Here is a 12,207-nt window from a genome sequence, read left to right on the forward strand (position 1 = left end):
AATTTTTCTCTCCATATCCCCGAATTCCTACCACAAACTCTGAACCTTTTCATCTGGATCATCACAGCTAGCTAACCGCAACCCGGGTTGAATAGATATATATAGTCCTTGGTTCACTCCAGACCTGTCTGCCCTTGACCAGCACAAAAACATCCTATGGCGTTCTGCATTTGCATCGATCAGCCCCTGTGATATGCAACTTTTCAGGTAAGTTAGTAACCAATATACACAGGCAGTTAGGAAAGCTAAGGCGAGCTTTTTCAAACAGAAATTTGCATCCTGTAGTACTAACTCAAAAACATTCTGGGACACTGTAACATCCATGGAGAATAAGAGCACCTCCTCCCAGCTGCCCACTGCTCTGAGGCTAAGAAACACTGTCACCACCGATAAATCCACTATAATTGAGAATTTCAAAAAGCATTTCTTTGCGGCTGGCCATGCTTTCCACCTGGCTACCCCTACCCCGGTGAACTACCCGGCACCTTCCACAGCAATCTGCCAAAGCCCCCACCATTTCTCCTTCAGCCAAATCCAGATAGCTGATGTTCAAAAAGAGTTGAAAAATCTGGACCCCTACAAATCAGCCGGACTAGACAATCTGGACCCTCTCTTTCTAAAATGATCTGCCGAAATTGTTGCAACCCCTATTACTAGCCTATTCAACCTCTCTTTCGTATTGTCTGAGATTCCCAAAGATTGGAAAGCTGCTGCGGTCATCCCCCTCTTCAAAGGGGGTGACACTCTAGACCCAAACTGCTACAGATCTATATCTATCCTACCCTGTCTTTCTAAGGTCTTCAAAAGCCAAGTTAACAAACAGATTACCAACCACTTAGAATCCCACCGTACCTTCTCCGCTATACAATCTGGTTTCAGAGCTGGTCAGAGTGCACCTCAGCTACACTCAAGGTTCTAAACGACGTCATAACCACCATCGATAAGAGACATTACTGTGCAGCCTTATTCAACGACCTGGCCAAGGCTTTCGACTCTGTCAATCACCACATTCTTATTGGCAGACTCGACAGCCTTGGTTTCTCAAATGATTGCCTCTCCTGGTTTACCAACTACTTCTCAGACAGAGTTCGGTGTGTCAAATCGGAGGGCCTGTTGTCCAGACCTCTGGCAGTCTCTATGGGGGTGCCACAGGGTTCAATCCTCGGGCCGACTCTTCTCTGTATACATCAATGATGTTGCTCTTGCTGCTGGTGATTCTCTGATCCACCTCTACGCAGACGACACCATTCTGTATACTTCTGGCCCCTCTTTGGACACTGTGTTAACTAACCTCCAGACGAGCTTCAATGCCATACAACTCTCCTTCCATGGCCTCCAACTGCTCTTAAATGCAAGTAAAACTAAATGCATTCTATTCAACCGATCACTGCCCGCACCTGCTCGCCCGTCCAGCATCACTACTCTGGACGGCTCTGACTTAGAATACGTGGACAACTATAAATACCTAGGTGTCTGGTTAGACTGTAAACTCTCCTTCCAGACTCACATTAAGCATCTCCAATCCAAAATTAAATCTAGAATCGGCTTCCTATATCACAACAAAGCATTCTTCACTCATGCTGCCAAACATACCCTCGTAAAACTGACCATCCTACCGGCCCTCGACTTCGGTGATGTCTTCTATAGCAACACTCTACTCAACAAACTGGATGCAGTCTATCACAGTGCCATCCGTTTTGTCACCAAAGCCCCATACACTACCCACCATTGCGACCTGTACACTCTTGTTGATTGGCCCTCGCTTCATACCTGTCGCCAAACCCACTGGCTACAGGTTATCTTCAAATCTCTGCTAGGTAAAGCCCCGACTTATCTCAGCTCACTGGTCATCATAGCAGCACCCACTCGTAGCACGCGCTCCAGCAGGTATATCTGACTGGTCACCCCCAAAGCCAATTCCTCATTTGGTTGTCTTTCCTTCCAGTTCTCTGCTGCCAATGACTGGAACTAACTGCAAAAATCTCTGAAGCTGGAGCCTCATATCTCCCTCACTAGCTTTAAGCGCCCGCTGTCAGAGCAGCTCACAGATCACTGCACCTGTACATAGCCCATCTGTGAACAGCCCATCTATCTACCTACCTCATCCCCATACTGGTATTTATTTATTTATTTATTTATCTTGCTCCTTTGCACCCCAGTATCTCTACTTGCACATTCATCTTCTGCACATCTACCATTCCCGTGTTTAATTGCTATATTGTAATTACTTCGCCACCATGGCCTATTTATTGCCTTAACTCCCTTATGTTACCTCATTTGCACACACTGTATAGAGACTTTTTCTTTTCTTTTGTTCTACTGTATTATTGACTTTGTTTTGTTTATTCCATGTGTATCTCTGTGTTGCTGTATGTGTCGAATTGCTATGTTATATCTTGGCCAGGTTGCAGTTGCAAATGAGAACTTGTTCTCAACTAGCCTACCTGGTTAAATAAAGGTGAAATCCTTTTTTTAGCATCGACCAGAGTCTATGAACTACGACAGCCCAAAGCTCAAACCTATAGGAAATCTGTGATAACATGGAAACGGTGTACTCCTGTGCAGCCACGGCAGTCCAAGGCTCAAACCCACAGGGAACTGTGGTAACCCTTTGGTCCACTCATTGCTGCTTTAGCAGCCTCCACTCTTCTGGGAAGGCTTTCCACTTGATGTTGGAACATTGCTGCAGGGACTTGCTTCCATTCAGCCACAAGAACATTAGTGAGGTTGGGCAGTGATGTTGGGCAATTAGGTCTGGCTCGCAGTCGGCATTCCAATTCATCCCAAATGTGTTTGATGTGGTTGAGGTCAGGGCTCTGTGCAGGCCAGTCAAGTTCTTCCACAGCAATCTCGACAAACAATTTCTGTAAGGACCTCGCTTTGTGCACGCGGGCATTGTCATGCTGAAACAGGAAATGTCCTTCCCCCCCTAAAACATTTTTTAAGGGGTAATCAGATTTGTTGTGCGGATAGATTGTAGATTCCATCTAAGTTGTCTGCATCATTTCTAATCCCCCTTATATTTTTTGGTGTGTGTGTGTGTACACACACAGTTGAAGTCGGAAGTTTATATACACCTTAGCCAAATACATTTCAACTCAGTTTTTCACCATTTCTGACATTTAATCCCAGTAAAAATTCCCAGTTTTAGGTCAGTTAGGATCACCACTTTATTTTAAGAATGTGGGTCAAAAGTTTTGAGTAGCCTTCCACAAGCTTCCCACAATAAGATGGATGAATTTTGGCCTGTTCCTCCGGACAGAGCTGGTGTAACTCCTTGCTCACACACGCTTTTTCAGTTCTGCCCACAAATGTTCTATAGGATTGAGGTCAGGGCTTTGTGATGGCCCCTCCAATAGGACTTTCTCCTTAAGCCATTTTAACACAATTTTGGAAGTATGCTTAGGGTCATTGTCCATTTGGATGACCCATTTGCTACCAAGCTTTAACTTCCTGACGTCTTGAGATGTTGCTTCAATATATCCACATAATATGATGCCCCATGATGCCTATCTATTTTGTGAAGTGCACCAGTCCCTCCTGCAGCAAAGCTGCCACCCCCGTGCTTCACGGTTGGGATAGTGTTCTTCAGCTTGTAAGCCTCCCCCTTTTTCCTCCAAACACAGCGATGGTCATTATGGACAAACAGTTCTGTTTTTGTTTCATCAAATCAAATGAACTTACTTTGGTGCGAAAAGTGCAAATCAATCCCAGAACAAAAGCAAAGGAACTTGTGAAGATGCTTGAGAAAACAGTTACAAAAGTATCTGTATCCACAGTAAAACAAGTCCTATATTGACATAACCTGAAAGGCAGCTCAGCAAGGAAGAAGGCACTGCTCAAAAACCGCCATAAAAAAAGCCAGACTACGGTTTGCAACTGTACAAGGGGACAAAGATCGTACTTTTTGGAGAAATATCTATCCTCTGGTCTGATGTTTCGGGGGGCTAGGGTCAGTTTGTTATATCTGGAGCACTTCTCAAGTCTTATCCGATGTCCTGTGTGAATTTAAGTATGCTCTCTCTAATTCTCTTTCTTTCTCTCTCTCGGATGACCTGAGCCCTAGGACCATGCCTCAGGACTACCTGGCATGAAGACTCCTTGATGTCCCCAGTCCACCCGGCTGTGCTGCTGCTCCAGTTGCAACTGTTCAGCACCTGAGGTGCTGACTTGCTGCACGCTCGACAACTACTGTGATTATTATTATTTGACCATGCTGGCCATTTATGAACATTTAAACATCTTGGCCATGTTCTGTTATAATCTCCACCCGGCACAGCCAGAAGAGGACTGGCCACCCCTCATAGCCTGGTTCCTCTTTAGGTTTCTTCCTAGGTTTTGGCCTTTCTTGGGAGTTTTTCCTAGCCACCGGGCTTCTACACCTGCATTGCTTGCTGTTTGGGGTTTTAGGCTGGGTTTCTGTACAGCACTTTGAGATATCAGCTGATGTAAGAAGGGCTATATAAATTGATTTGATTTGACAATGACTCAATAATCCATGCCTTCTGGGAATGCTGCAATGTCCAAAAGTTATAGGCACAGTTAAAAAGTTGGCTGTCAGAAGTATTACAATATCAATGTACTTTTAATTAATCTGTCTGTGTATTTCAAAACATGGCATAGGTTGAAGTGAAATACTCAATGGGTTGGATGTTATTTTTCTCGTCAATCGTCTTGAAAAAAAAATGTATACTTCAAAACTGGAAATCACAAAGGAAAGATCAAATGCTTTATTATCTAAATGTTGATGGGCGACGGAGAGAAACAAAATGGTGCAGTTTGAGGTCATGGAGCGGAGAGTGATACAGGCACTGGAGATGGGGGTGTGAACAAGTGGGTATAGACAGGGTTGATGCTGTGGATGTTTGTGTGCGTCTATATGCTGTTGTTTGTATGTGTATGTATTGTAAAACAGAACACAAAAAAACATGAATAACAAATACGGATATCTTTGGTCCTATCCATACACCTACGTAAAGCTAGCACCAGACCCAGGCCATTCCAACTCTATTGTTCACTGGAAGCAAATGGAGGAGGTGAGACAGGTAAATGCTTGAAAGTCAGGGACCTGTTATGATATGGGTATAACATTGGGAGAAAAAACTGCATTAGGATGTTACCTCACTTTGGAGTTGCCAGGTTGCAAACTCCAAACAGGAAGGGTGTACTAATAGCGAGTGGAAATCCCCCACGCTTGGCCAAGGCCATGAGCAGGGCAGTCTTGTATGAAGGCCCTTCGGGTCCGAAGAATCCTATGGTTAAAAATGCTCGGTCCTCATTTTCCTGTAGTCTACAATCATCTCCTTTGTCTTGATCACGTTGAGGGAGAGGTTGTTGTCCTTGCACCACACAGTCAGGTCTCTGACCTCCTCCCCATAGGCTCGTAGTTGTCGGTGATCAGACCTACCACTGTTGTGTCATCAGCAAACTTAATGATGGTGTTGGAGTCGTGCCTGGCCGTGCAGTCATGAGTGAACAGGGAGTACAAGAGGGGACTAAGCATGCACCCCTGAGGGGCCCCCATGTTGAGGATCAGCATGGCGGATGTATCCCCCGTAGTCAGGAAGTCCAGGATCCAGTTACAGAGTGAGGTGTTTAGTCCCTGGGTCCTTAGCTTATTGATGAGCTTTGACTATGGTGTTAAACGCTGAGCTGTATTCAATGAATAGCATTCTCACATAGGTGTTCCTTTGTGTGAAAGGGCAGTGTGGAGTGCAATAGAGATTTAATCATCTGTGGATCTGTTGGGGCGGGATGCAAATTGGAGTGACCAGCCGTTCAAAGCACTTCATGGCTACAGGTCATTAGTCATTTAGGCAGGTTAACTTAGTGTTATTGGGCACAGGGACTATGGTGGTCTGCTTGAAACATGTTGGTATTACAGACTCAGGGAGAGTTTGAAAATGTCAGTGAAGACACTTGCCAGTTGGTCAGCGCATGCTCAGAGTACACGTCCTGGTAATCCGTCTGGCCCTGCGGCCTTGTGAATGTTGACCAGTTGAAAGGTCTTACTCACATGGGCTGTGGAGAGCGTGATCACACAGCCGTCCTGAACAGCTGAGGCTCTCGTGTATGTTTCAGTGTTACTTGTCTCAAAGCTAGCATAGAAGTAATTTAGCTCGTCTGGTAGGCTTGTGTCACTGGGCAGCTCTCGGCTCTGCTTCCCTTTGTAGTCTGTAATAGTTTGCAAGCCCTGCCACACCCGTCGAGAGTTGGAACCTGTGTAGAACGATTCGATCTTAGTCCTGTATTGAAGCTTTGCCTGTTTGATGGTTCGTCGGAGGGCATAACTGGATTTCTTATCGGCTTCCCGCTTCTTGAAAGAGGCAGCTCTACCCTTTAGCTCAGTGCGGATGTTGCCTGTAATCCATGGCTTCTGGTTGAGGTATGTACGTACAGGTGTCGTGGAAATTTTCTCTATTTACCAACTCATGAGAGCAAACCACACACAAGCCAGAGTTAGTTATCAAAGTCCATCTTTAATTATATGAGCTCTATCACAACCCTGTGACTCTCAGATCAATTCAGTGTCTATCAATGAATTCTCTGAGAGTCCCTTCCACATTTCAACTGAGATCCTTTATAGCAAAGACACACACAGGATAAGACAGCATCGGCATAATTCATCGTTCAGCTCTCCTTTCTCAAACTCAGAACCATAAACCAATCCTCCATATCAACAGGCATATATTAAATCCATCCTATCTTGACAAGATCACAGAGACACACTGACTGGCACACAGACATTGTGGAGCCAAGAGATACACGCTTGACCTCTCCCCTCTTTCCGGCCCAAGCAACTTAGTCTTGACATAGAACAGATACTGCAACCCCGCCACAGTATTATACAAACATAACATTCTGATGAGAAGTAACTTACAAACATATGATGAATATAAAACATCTTACCTATGTTACCAACCAATTCTGATTATTCCCCAACACAGTCACTGTGGGGATTATGTCATCGATGCACTTATTGATGAAGCCAGTGACTGATATGGTGTACTACTCAATGCCATCAGAAGAAACCCAGAACATATTCCAGCCTGTGCTAGCAAAACAGTTAGCATCTGTTTCATCTGACCACTTAATTCAATCTCCCCGGCCGAATCCGAAGCCGGGGCTTCAGGCTGCCCCGGACGAATGTCATCCAATTCACACTCTTAAAAACTCTCCAGAGCCAATCAGGGATAATATATCATCCCCGGAATCTGGACTCTGAATTTTCCTCACAAAGTCAGCCCGACTCCCAATGGAAGTTGAACCCAGCCGGAGACAATAGTCACACAAACTGGTCTGACCCAAGGCCTTCTGGGCATGTTTCCACCCCAGGCAACAGAACAGCACTCGTGAGTATCTTTAATTTTCATTGTGAAACCACATGCCGTACAGCACTGTCGGAGGTTCAAACTCTTTCTACTGGCCCTCTTACTCATGCAAGGAAGCACTGGCTACACAAGCAGAGCAAAAAGTAGTGTATTTTTAGCCATCACAAAAAACGATACCAAGAGCCAAACCTGGCAACATCTATGGGGACTATTACTCTCTCCCCACTAACAGACACCTAAAGTCAGAGACTTTTAAGCCTTCATGGCGAGCTCAAGAGCGAAGAATTGAGGAAATGGATGCAAGCCTCGGTATTTTAACCAGGAAGGCGGGGCTGCTGAGGGCGGACTCGGCATCCATTGGCCCGTGGGGCGTGATTTCGGTTTGCTTCAGTTGAATAGGATTGGTCGTTGACTCCCCCATAGTATGTTATACTGAGTGACCAACTGAAAGGGAACAGCCACAGGGACGGGACAGTAAATCAGCTGAGGTTTAGCTTTGATCAGCTACCACAATGGAGGAGTATATAGCCCTTCTCGCTATAGAGTCAGCTATTCTTCTGGCCACTAAAAAGAGTGTAAAGAGTGTAAAAGCCCTCTTCGGTCAGGGTACAACCTGACCACAACGTCACAAAAGACACGGGTCTTCTGAAGACACAGATGCCAACAGCATAAGAGAGCCCTAGGTTTTTGACCATCCATCCCTCTTATATCCTCATAATCTCTGTTATAGCTTGTTATCTGGGCCCATAATACCACACCATTGATCCCTAACAACCTGCCACTGGACATGCCCACACACACACACACACACACACACACACACACACACACACACACACACACACACACACACACACACACACACACACACACACACACACACACACACACACACACACACACACACACTCACACTCACACTCACACTCCTGCCACCGTAGGGGATCTGGTCAGGACACAATGATACAGCATTTACAAATTAGGTCTTTGTTTGAGATAAAGCCAGTAACTAACTTGATGGTGCCTGAGATGACCCAAGAGAACCATTGGTGTTCAATGCATAGACATAGTTCAGCTGTTGCTTGTTCAATGCGTAGACATTATAAACACTGCTGCAGTATGTGTTTGAGTGAGCATATAAAGTATGCACATGCAGGTGTGCAAGTATAGTCCGAATTGATTCAAACATTCATTCACCAATATGGCCACCAACCTACATACGTCATTGGAACATTTGTAATCAGAACATCCATTCCACTAATTCAGATTCTAGGATCCCCAATTCCCCAGAAAATGAGTAATCAGATTCTAAAATAAGGGGGTCACAAGTGAGACGATGGGATTTCCCTTCCTTACTATGTCATTAGGGAACCAGTGACCTCTTTCTCACTTCCTCCACACTGCTAGAGCAAGGTGAATATGATAGTCCCAGTGTGTGTCTCAGGAGTAGGTGTGTGTGTGTGTGTGTGTGTGTGTGTGTGTGTGTGTGTGTGTGTGTGTGTGTGTGTGTGTGTGTGTGTGTGTGTGTGTGTGTGTGTGTGTGTGTGTGTGTGTGTGTGTGTGTGTGTGTGTGTGTGTGTGTGTGTGTGTGTGTGTGTGTGTGTGTGTGTGTGTGTGTGTGTGTGTGAGTGAGTGAGTGAGTGAGTGTGAGTGAGTGAGTGAGTGAGTGAGTGCGTGCGTGAGTGGTGAGTGAGTGAGTGAGTGGTGGTGGTGTGGTGGTGGTGTGATGTGCATGTGTGTGCACGCCTGAGTGAGTGAGTGTATGAGTGGATGAATGTCTGTATGTGCATGTGTGTGCACGCCTGCATGTATGCTGGATGAATGTCTGTGTGTGAATCTGTGTGTGTGGGTGTCCAGGGAGGGGAAGATACAAAGCTTCATCATTAAAGCTTTAACCTGGTTAAATGAAAGGTTAAATAAATCTTGATGACATGTAGATTTACCATATCTCTCTGAAGGAGGAGGACTACAAACTTAGGGCAGGAGGTGAGAGGGGGGTGTGTCTCTTCCAGGGAAATGTCTTCCGTCATGGGGAGACGAGGCTCCCTCTGCCCTGCTGACAGACTGAACTCCACAGGGGCTCTGGAGGTATGGAGATTTGTATGTAGGTGTGTTTGTACACATGTGCAAAGTAGGTTAGTTCTGCTGTGAGTGTTGGGGGGGGGGGGTGGTATGAAGGGTGATAAACGCCCAAAATGAACCATTGAATAAGCATGTGAATGTGTGAACTTGTTTTTTTCTTGAAGGTGTGACTGAAACATGCGACTTCGATTTTATTTTTGTCAAAAGAAATATTGCACCATTCGACCAAGTTTATTCACAACAATAAGACGTCTGATTAATTAAGTTTCAAACAGTTGGGTTAATAGAATTCACTCCACAATATAATAGCCACTGTACTAACATGACTCCTGCTGTAATGGCAGATTTCCTCTTCGTCTGATGAGGAGTAAGGATCGGACCAAGATGCAGCGTGGTAAGTGTTCATGACAAAGGTGCGGACTCCCCTTCACCATAGTTTTAGTGCGCCTCTTAGCCTGCCTCCGAGGCCTCTTTAGAGCGGCGACCCTCGCCGTCGACCTTGGACTGAGAACCCACGCCATGGGTCCCGAATGGACGGGATACTCCAGCAGCTCCGGAGTGAAGGGCGATTCCGGCATCGCCGACGTGACATGCGGCTCTGGCAGCTCCTGGCTGGCTGACGGCTCTGGCAGCTCCTGGCTGGTTGACGGCTCTGGCAGCTCCTGGCTGGCTGACGGCTCTGGCAGCTCCTGGCTGGTTGACGGCTCTGGCAGCTCCTGGCTGGCTGACGGCTCTGGCAGCTCCTGGCTGGTTGACGGCTCTGGCAGCTCCTGGCTGGCTGACGGCTCTGGCAGCTCCTGGCTGGCTGACGGCTCTGGCAGCTCCTGGCTGGTTGACGGCTCTGGCAGCTCCTGGCTGGCTGACGGCTCTGGCAGCTCCTGGCTGGCTGACGGCTCTGGCAGGTCCTGGCTGGCTGACGGCTCTGACAGGTCCTGGCTGGCTGACGGCTCTGGCAGGTCCTGGCTGACTGACGGCTCTGGCAGGTCCTGGCTGGCTGAAGGCTCTGGCAGGTCCTGGCTGACTGACGGCTCTGGCAGGTCCTGGCTGACTGAAGGCTCTGGCAGCTCCTGGCTGACTGACGGCTCAGGACAGACTGGCGGCTCAGGACAGGCTGGCGGCTCTGACGGCGCAGGACAGGCTGGCGGCTCTAGCAGCTCAGGACAGACGGGAGACTCTAGCAGCTCAGGACAGACGGGAGACTCTAGCAGCTCAAGACAGATGGGAGGCTCTGGCAGCGCTGGACAGGCGGGAGCACCTGTAGGCAGAAGACAGAGAGACAGCCTGGTGCGGGGGGTGCCACCGGAGGGCTGGTGCGTGGAGGTGGCACTGGATAGACCGGACCATGCAGGCGCACTGGAGCTCTTGAGTACCGAGCCTGCCCAACCTTACCTGGTTGAATGCTCCCGGTAGCCAAGCCAGTGCGGCGAGGTGGAATAGCCCGCACTGGGCTGTGCTCGCGAACCGGGGACACCATGCGTAAGGCTGGCTTCCAGCCGCGCTGCTGTGCTGCCTCCTCATACCGGCGCCTCTCTGCTTTCGCTGCCTCCAGCTCTGCTTTGGGACGGCGATATTCCCCTGGCTGTGCCCAGGGTCCTTTACCGTCCATAATCTCCTCCCAAGTCCAGGAGTCTTGTGTTCGCTGCTGCTGCCCGTTAACACGCCACTTGGTCCTTTTGTGATGGGTGTTTCTGTAACGGCAGATTTCCTCTTCGTCTGAAGAGGAGTAAGGATCGGACCAAGATGCAGCATGGTAAGTGTTCATGACGATTTATTAAAAACGAACTGAACACTGAAATACAAAACAATAAACGATGTGATGAAAACGAAAACCGAAACAGTACCGTGTGGCGACAAACACTCACACAGACACAAACACCCACAAACCAACAGTGAAACCCAGGCTACCTCAGTATGATTCTCAATCAAAGACAACTAACGACACCGGCCTCTGATTGAGAACCATGCTAGGCTGAACACAAAAACCAACATAGAAAATCAAACATAGACTGCCCACCCCAACTCACGCCCTGACCATACTAAATAAAGACAAAACAAAGGAAATAAAGGTCAGAACGTGACACCTGCACTGTTTACTATCGGTCAAGGTTATAATGTATATAAACACTATATTATAATATTGTTCTTTGGGTCTACATGTAAAAAGGTAATTTACCTGTCAATTCTTTCATGTTAGAATATTAATTAAGCTATATAGCAACACTGTCACCGCTCAAGAGAAAACCCAGATGCAGACAGTTTTGAAGTAACAAAAGTTTATTACAAAAACAGGGGGGCAGGCAAACGACAGGTCAAGGGCAGGCAGAGGTCAGTAGTCCAGAGCAGAGTCCGAAAGGTACAGAACGGCAGGCAGGCTCAGGGTCAGGCTAGGCAGAGGTCAGTAACCCAGGGTGGTCTAACAAGGTATAGAACAACAGGCAGTGTCAGGGCAGGCAGAATGATTAAAAACCGGGAATGCTTTAAAACAGGAACTAATGCCAGCCAGGAAAAAATGCTGGTAGGCTTGACGAAAGAAAACAAACTGGCAACAAACCGAGAACACAGGTATAAATACACTGGGGATAATGAGGAAGATGGGCGACACCTGGAGGGGGGTGGAGACAAGCACGACGACAGGTGAAACAGATCAGGGTGTGACAAACACCAATAATGAGACTCTCAAATCTCACAAATCTGATTGAATGTTGCTATATGATCCCGTTTTATAGCTTATGTAGCCTAGCATTAAAGACATGACAGGTCAATTACTTTTTTTTTTAAACATTTAACCTAATTA

This window comes from Oncorhynchus masou, chromosome 27 (genome assembly GCF_036934945.1).
Source record: "Oncorhynchus masou masou isolate Uvic2021 chromosome 27, UVic_Omas_1.1, whole genome shotgun sequence".
Taxonomy (NCBI): Eukaryota; Metazoa; Chordata; class Actinopteri; order Salmoniformes; family Salmonidae; genus Oncorhynchus; species Oncorhynchus masou.